Source organism: Hemitrygon akajei, chromosome 12 (assembly GCF_048418815.1).
Source record: "Hemitrygon akajei chromosome 12, sHemAka1.3, whole genome shotgun sequence".
Taxonomy (NCBI): domain Eukaryota; kingdom Metazoa; phylum Chordata; class Chondrichthyes; order Myliobatiformes; family Dasyatidae; genus Hemitrygon; species Hemitrygon akajei.
In genome coordinates, this window is record NC_133135.1 from 47,972,521 (window position 1) to 47,981,494 (window position 8,974).

Here is an 8,974-nt window from a genome sequence, read left to right on the forward strand (position 1 = left end):
ACTGCATTTCCTACCCTAGAACAGTTAATACACTTAAGAGTAACTCATTGGTTGTAAGTGCTTTGAAATATCCTGAGGTCATGAAATGAACTATGTAAAATAATCAAGTTCTTCTCATACTGCCCTGCCACTTGCCAGTGCCAATATCCACAACAATCATTGGATTTCTAGTACAGAATCAGTGAATTATACCAGAGCGAGTGCCATTACTCCATTTTAATTGTAGATAAGATTTTGCTGGAGAGGCAATTTGAACACATCTACATCAGAAATCTTGGATGTAGGCCTTAAAAGTCATGTCATCAATATTAATGATTGTAGCAGGTTCCATCCCTCATTCAGAGTTTGAGAGTGGAAGGTTAATAGGATTAATCTGTTTTCTGAGGTAATCCTTAAACTATTTAAAATAGTTGCTTCAATTTCTCAGCATCGGCATTTTGCTCTCAAATAAGCCAATGTAAAACATCAATCCCAATGTCTGAACATTGCTATTTCTCAGAAGTGCAACAGCACACTCATGAGAAAGAGTTTTTTCACATTCTACCGTGACATAATTGGCTCGCCACAATGAAGAAGAAATATAACAAAATGGCTACTGTTAAAGATCTTGTGGAAATTGTGGTAACTTCTACTTTACGAAAAGACCACTCGACAACTTGATGGCCAAAAGAGCATCTTTATCTGAGACGGCAAATTATATTTACAATACAGAGGCTTCCAGGTACCTCGTGCGGCATGGGTGGAGGAACTATATACAATGCATACTGGGTGTAGAAAGAGCTAAAGTAAAGAGCCCGCCAACCCCGGATCCGGCCTCTTGCTACCAACAGCTTCCCGATTAGTATTAACTTACTTTTAATAATACTCACATTGCAACACTTTTCCCCCTTTAAAATCCAACATTCCCCAAATATAGAAGAACTGGGAAATAAAAACAGTGGTATCATTAGCAACAGGTTACCAATACAAAAACACCTAAAAAACATGGCAAATTCAACATTCAATCTAACAACAAAAGAAACTATCCAATCAAAGATTCAGTCTGTCAGGAGGTTTGCGAGGGCGCTGTGATCTACGCACTACCCCCGGTGACCCAGCAGGCACCGTTGGTGAGGATGTTTTGGGTGGATCTAGTGTTGGGGACACGAGAGGGGTCTGTGTGTCCACGTGAGAATGTCCATCCTCTTCAGGGGATTCTGCCCCCTCTGCCAGTGTCTCTCCCTCTAGCAAAGTCACTGGTGGACATGCTTTCCTGGTATGCATGAAGTGGTCATTGCTCCTTAACTGTTTTGGACTACTGAGCTTCTTTGAAATCGGTGGCAAGCTATTCTCAGCATTATTGGGATAAACGGCATCTGCAGGTTTGCCACCTAACTTGGAACGCACTGAAGAAGGAACTTTGGTTTTTGACCATGGCTCAGAATAGACCCAATTGCAAACTTTTCATAGAGTTCCTTGTTATAACTTGGAACTACCTGGAGTTCAACAGTAAGAAATCGCAATGCGTTTCGGAAAACCTCTTGTGCTTGAACAAAAGTCTTGTCTGTTAAATCACAGCCATTGATTTTGATGATACATTCATTCTCCTGGAGCAGATTCTCTTTTCTTGAACGGCTGTTCTTTTCAATACCACGAATACTCAGGCCAAGGAATCTTCCACTCAGGTCGAGTTAAAAGGCACCACATGGATTCCCAGGGGACCACCGCCTCAAGAAAATTCTGCTTTCTTTGTCAGATCACTTAGAGTGCTTCCTGAATGCTTGTCTGGTGGTCCTGGAGGCTCTGTTCTTACATCGTCTGCGGGTGCCCCGTTTGCTACTGTTACGAGTGGCTTCACATGCAGGTTCCTGTTAGCGGGATCATTAGGCTGAGATGCACCTTGCTGTAACTGGGCAGGTGGTACAAGAAACAACAACACACACAAAATGCTGGTGGAACACAGCAGGCCAGGCAGCATCTATAAGGAGAGGCACTGTCGACGTTTCGGGCCGAGACCCTTCGTCAGGTGGTACAAGAGCTGGGTCACTGCTTCGCCATACTAGAAGTGGTGTGCTGGCTTTCAGTGCTAAGGGGGTAACATCAGTTCCTCCGGTAATAGGCTGAAGAGCCGCAAACTGCACTGTAAGCTCACTCTCAAATGTGTCCGGACTATGTCTGTCACTCACATTGCCATCGGCGACTTCATCTACACGTTGTACCTCATGCTCTTCCGTCATGTGTGCATATTTGAATTCATGCCAGTTGAGCCAGATTTTGTGAAGCCAATCGTGGCCCAGAAGACTGGGCCCACTGCCCTTAGCTTTCACCAGCCTGGCTTCAGCCTTCTGGCCCCCGGCCAAAATATCCACATATAACACCCCTAAATAAGGTATGGGCTGCCCCGTATAGGTCCTGAGTTGGAGCTTAGATGGTCTGATGGGAGGCAGGTTGGATCCCCATGTCCTCCTGTAGGTCTCTTCACTAATGACTGATGCAGTAGTCCCTGAATCAATCTCGAACTTAATGTCCTTTCCCTTGACGGTGACTGTGGCATAATATGGTTCAGGTGGTCCCTCATCCGTTTCCACCCCAAACACGCTGCCTCCTCGTCTGCTTCTCCTAGGTGATGTGTGGCTGCCTGAGTCTGTTGAGCTTTGCCCTGCCCAGGCTTAACCTTACCCTTTATGCTCCTGCATTTTTTAACTAAATGTCCCTTCTTGCTACAAGCATGGCAGACAGTATCTTTGAATTTACAAACATTAGCATAGTGCGTTCTTCCACACCGAAAACATTCCACTCGCTTTTCCTGTCCACCAGAATCCCTCCTGACTTGGAGCACTGCCGCCGACTGCGACCCCCCCATATCCTTCCTGTATATCCTTGGCATTATTAGCAGCCAACTCCATGCCTTGAGCAATCTCTAGGGCTTTCTTGAAAGTCAACGGCTGGGTTTCCCCCAACAAGCAGCGTTGTACGGTGGCATTATTAATGCCGCATGCTAATCTGTCACAGAGCGTCATCCAACACGGCTCCGAAATCGCAATGCCCCGACAGCTGCCGAAGCTCGGCCACACAATCTCCCACAGACTGACCTGGCTTCCGGACATGGCTGTGAAACTTGAACCGTTGGACTATCACTGAAGGCTTCGGATTGTGGTGGTTCCCCACGAGCTTGACCAGTTCATCATATGGAATTTCTCCCAGTCTCCGCAGCATAGCTAAGTTCCGTATCAGCTTGTACGTCCTTGGCCCACACACACTCAGGAGAATAGAGCGCTTCTTAGCCTCCTCAGTAATTCCATTAGCACAGAAAAAGTGGCCCAACCTTTCCTCGTACTCCCCGCCACTCCTCGATTTGCTCGTCGAACACACCGACCGTTCTGAACGCAGCCATCCGAACACGAGGCTCCTCGTCCACTCACAGCTCCTGATCGAAAATGGGGCCGACCCATCCACAAAACCAGTTTACCTCGTTGCCAGAAATATGTGGTAATTTCTACTTTACAAAAAGACCACTCGACAACTTGATGGCCAAAAGAGCCATCTTGTTGGTAGCAAGAGCCATCTGGGACAGCAAATGATATTTACAATACAGAGGCTTCCAGGTACCTCGTGCGGCATGGGTGGAGGAACTATATACAATGCATACTGGGAGTAAAAAGAGCGGAAGTAAAGACCCCGCCAAACCCGGATCCTGCCTCTTGCTACCAACAGCTCCCCGATTAGTATTAACTTACTTTTAATAATACTCACATTACAACAGAAATATCTGACAGTGGACCAAGCACAAATTGGTGACAGTACAATAAGATATTCAATGACCCAATCAGAGCAGAGAGGATATAAAGTTCAGCAATGCCCTTCAAAAGAAACAAAACCAAAATGCTGCCATTTATTCTTCCTTTGCAGATACTTCTTGCTTCCTCCACTCAAGCAAAGAGATATAAAAGCAAAACTCAACAGTGCAAGGATGGATGGAGTATTAGACTGCGGCTTTCAGGCCAAAAAGTGTCTGTTTATTCAGGAAAAAACACTCTTACCAATTGTACTGCAACAGTCAGAGAGATAAGCAATTAAAAGCAGTTCATGATAGTTTACTGGATATAGGTCTCAATGACAGCTCTCAAACTCATTGTCGAATCTAAAGAATTCCTACAAAGGTGGCCTGTGAGATACAAGCACCAGAATCAAGTTGGTAGCCACACTATGTCAAAACATCTACATACAAAAAATGTCTGCCCATGGACAAAAAAAAGCAGCCACAGACAACATGAGACAAAAACAAAAAGGAGAGACAGTCAAAGTGGTGACCAGAGTGGCAAGAGAAGGAGCAGTTGCCGGCAGCCCATTCCACGCACTCACCACTCTCTGCGTAAACGAAACCGTACCCCTGACATCTCCTTTGTACCTACTTCCAGGCACCTTAAAACTGTGCCCTCTTGTGCTAGCCACACAATCAATGCCTCTCATTATCCTGAACACCTCTATCAGGTCACCCCTCATCCTCCGTCGCTCCAAAGAGAAAAGGCTGATTTCACTCAACCTATTCTCATAAGGCATGCTCCCCAGTCCAGGGAACATCCTAGTAAATCACCTCTGCACCCGTTCTACAGTTTCCACATCCAATGCACTACTGATGTAAAGCAAAAAAAAATTCTCGACATATGCCAGTGACATTAGAGCAAATTCAGATGGAATTATTTCATCTAATTTTGTAGATTTCCTTATTTCCTTTTGTATCTTAGTTTTGATGTGAATTAGATATCTTTTTAATTTCTTCAAAATTCAATATCTTTTTTCAGAATATCATTTGATTTTAAGTGGCTCATATTCATTCACCACAACAATAACCTTGAATAATTGTACCTAGCATTCAATGATAAATTATAAACTATTGGATCTAACATGGGTACATTTGGTTTGGTGTAACTGTAGCAGCTGCAGTCCTGTTTGGAATATTTCCACCAATCCCCTAGCTTTTGATATTGAATTGGCAAATCAGCTACACTTAGCTGGATTTATAGTAATTGGAAAGGCCCTCCACAAACTTCCCTCCCAGTGAGTGAGACTGCTTCCTAAGTCACAGCACATATCCTGTTCTTCTAGAGGCACAATGAATGTGATCTCATCCTATGAAAACTTGGATAAAAATGCAATGAGCACCATTGTCTGCTTATACAGCCTTACTTGTCATTACAATAGCTTGTGACACTACCAATCTAGAAACAATGCAAAGAAACCTCCTCAAGTTTGCCTGCCATGACAAATGCTTCTCCATTCTTCATCAGCTGCAAGAAAACCTGCAAGTTGTGATTGTAACCATTATTTCCACCACAGATTCAACCCCAGTGGAGACTTGAGTCAAGCAGGGTGCATATTTGCCCCAGCCTCCTGTCCACCTTTCGCACCAAGAAGTTTAAACAAGAAGTTCAGAACAAGAAGGCAGCGGGAAAGCACCTAAGGATTTCCAGCGGGAAGACTGCACAGGCGCGTGACGTCAGCCAGTTGAGCCTGAACAGTTTAAAAAGGGCAAGGAATCTGCAGAAGTTTTTGATACGGAACAAGAAGGCAGCGGGAGAGCACCTAAGGATTTCCAGTGGGAAGACATTTTGAGTTCTCGGGGGAAGAGAGAGGCCAGACTGTGCAGGCGCGTGACGTCAGCCAGTTGAGCGCAAACAGTTTAAAAAGAAGGCAGCCATATCCAACGGGCAGCGTTGGGAGCACGCAGCAGAGTGAAATGGCTTTGGCTCCACGGGCTTCGGCGGTAATAGGACGAGGTGAGGCAGTTATTGATTGCAAAAGAAGGTAGTATGTGTGTGAGGCCAGTTTTCTGTGGTCGGTGTCAGATGTGGGAGGTCCTGGAGTCTCCCGGCATCCCGAACGGCCACATCTGCACCCAGTGCATCAAGATGCAACTCGTAAGTGACCGTGTTGGGGAACTGGAGCTGCAGCTTGATGACCTTTGTCTGGTCAGGGAGAGTGAGGAGCTGATCGAGAGGAGTTACAGACAGGTGGTCACTCCGGGGCCACGGGGGACAGAGAAATGGGTCACAGTCAGGAGAGGGAAAGGGAAGAGTCAGGTACTAGAGAATACCCCTGTGGCTGTACCCCTTGACAATAAGTACTCCTGTTTCAGTACTGTTGGGGGCGGGGGGAACGGCCTGCCTGGGGGAAGCGACAGTGGCCGTGCCTCTGGCACAGAGTCTGGCCCTGTGGCTCAGAAGGGTAGGGAAAGGAAGAGGAAGGCAGTAGTGGTAGGGGACTCTATAGTCAGGGGTTCAGACTGGCATTTCTGTGGACGCAGGAAAGAAATTCGGATGGTAGTTTGCCTCCCAGGTGCCAGGGTCCAGGATGTTTCCGATCGCGTCCAAGATATCCTGCAGTGGGAGGGAGAACAGCCAGAGGTCATGGTACTTATTGGTACCAATGACATAGGTAGGAAAAGGGAAGAGGTCCTGAAAGAAGACTACAGGGAGTTAGGAAGGAAGTTGAAAAGCAGGGCCTCAAAGGTAGTAATCTCAGGATTACTGCCTGTGCCATGCGACAGTGAGAATAGGAATAGAATGAGGTAGAGGATAAATGCGTGGCTGAGGGATTGGAGCAGGGGGCAGGGATTCAGATTTCTGGATCATTGGGACCTCTTTTGGGGTGGGTGTGACCTGTACAAAAAGGACAGGTTGCACTTGAATCCCAGGGGGACCAATATCCTCGCAGGCAGGTTTGATAGAGCTGGTGGGGAGGGTTTAAACTAGTTTGGCAGGGGGGTGGGAATCAGAATGTGAGTGCAGGGATTAAGATAGAAGGACAAGGGCATGATGCGAAGAGTTCTGAGTTGATGAGGAAGGACAGGCAGGGGACAGAACGTAATTGTAGCCAGTTAAAGGGGTTGAAATGTGTCTATTTCAATGCTAGAAGTATTAGGAACAAGGAGGATGAACTTAGAGCATGGATTAGTTCGTGGAACTACTATGTTGTGGCCGTTACTGAAACTTGGTTGGAGGAAGGGCAGGATTGGATGATGCAGATCCCGGGGTTCAGGTATTTTAAAAGGAATAGGATGGGAGGTAGAACGGCGGGGGGGGGGGGGGGGGGGGGGAGGTGGCATTGCTGGTCAGGGATAGTATCATGGCTATAGAAAGGGAGGACGCTGCAGAAGGAGTGTCCACGGAGTCAGTCTGGGTGGAAGTCAGAAATAGGAAGGGATCAATCACTGTGCTGGGAGTAGTCTGTAGGTCCCCAAATAGCCCTCGGGACACCGAGGAGCAGATAAGGAGGCAAATTTTAGAATGATGCAGGAAATACAGGGTAGTAGTTATGGGTGATTTCAATTCATGATAAATATAGGGTAGCAAGGAAGGAGCTAAAGAAAGGACTGAGGAGAGCTCGAAGGGGGCATGAGAAGGCCTTGGCATGTAAGATTAAGGAGAACCCCAAGGCATTCTATGCATATGTGAAGAATAGGAGGAAGACGAGAATGAAGGTGCTAAAGGATAAAGAGGGTAACATGTGCCTGGAAGTTGGGGAGGTCCTAAATGAATACTTTGCTTCAGTATTCACAAGTGAAAAGGATCTTGATCAGGATGAGGTCGAAGTAGAGCGGGCCTGTGTGCTGGACAATGTGGAGATTAAGGAAGAAGAAGTGCTGAATCTTCTTAAAAACATTAAGATTGATAAATCCCCAGGGCCAGATATGATACACCCCAGGTTGTTGTGGGAATTGAGAGAAGAGACCTCAGGAGCATTAGCTATGATCTTTGAATCCTCTTTGGCTGCAGGGGAAGTGCCAGACGACTGGAGAATGGGAAATGTAGTTATATTGTTTAAAAAAGATAATAGGGAGAAACCTGGGAACTACAGACCGTTGAGTCTTACGTTGGTGGTATGCTAACTACTGGAAAGGATTCTTAAGGATAGGATCTGTGAGCATCTGGAGAAGTACACTCTACTCATGGATAGTCAACATGACTTTGTGAAGGGAAGATCATGCCTCACGAGCCTGATTGAGTTTTTTGAAGAGGTAACAAAAGAAATTGATGAGGGTAGGGCAGTGGATGTGGTCTACATGGACTTTAGCAAAGCATTTGACAAGGTCCTTCATGAGAGACTCATCCAGAGATCATGAGGCATGGGATAAGTGGAACCTTGGCTGTTTGGATAAAATATTGGCTTAAAGGAAGAAAGCAGAGGGTAGTTGTGGGAGGAAAGTATTCTGCCTGGAGGTCGGTGACTAGTGGAGTGCCGCAGGGATCTGTCCTGGGATCCCTGCTATTTGTGATTTTTATAAATGACCTGGATGTAGAGGCGGAAGGATGGGTGAGTAAGTTTTTGGATGACACGAAGATTGGAGGAGTTGTGGATGGAGCAAGGTTACAAGAGGATATAGACAGGCTGCAGAGTTGGGCAGAAAAATGGCAGATGGAGTTCAATCTGGATAAGTGTGAGGTGATGCATTTTGGAAGGACAAACCAGAAGACTGAGTACAGGATTAATGGTCAGTTACTTAAGAGTGTAGATGAACAAAGGGACCTTGGGGTTCAAATCCATACATTCCTCAAGGTCGCTGCGCAGGTTGATAGGGTAGTTAAGAAGGCCTATCGGATGCTAGGCTTCATTAACAGGCTGATTGAGTTCAAGAGTAGAGAAGTCATGTTGCAACTCTACAAATCTCTGGTGAGACCGCACTTAGAGTACTGTGTTCAATTCTGGTCAGCTCATTATAGGAAGGATGTGGAAGCTATGGAGAGGGTGCAGAGGAGATTTACCAGGATGTTGCCTGGTTTGGAGAACAAATCATATGAAGAAAGGTAACCAGAGCTGGGGCTTTTCTCTTTGGAGCGTAGAAGAATGAGAGGGGACTTGATAGAGGTCTACAAGATTATGAGAGGCATAGATAGGGTGGATAGTCGGTACCTGTTTCCCAGGGCACCAATAGTAAACACCAGAGGGCATATGTACAAAATTAAGGGAGGGAAGTTTAGGGGAGAAATCAGGGGTA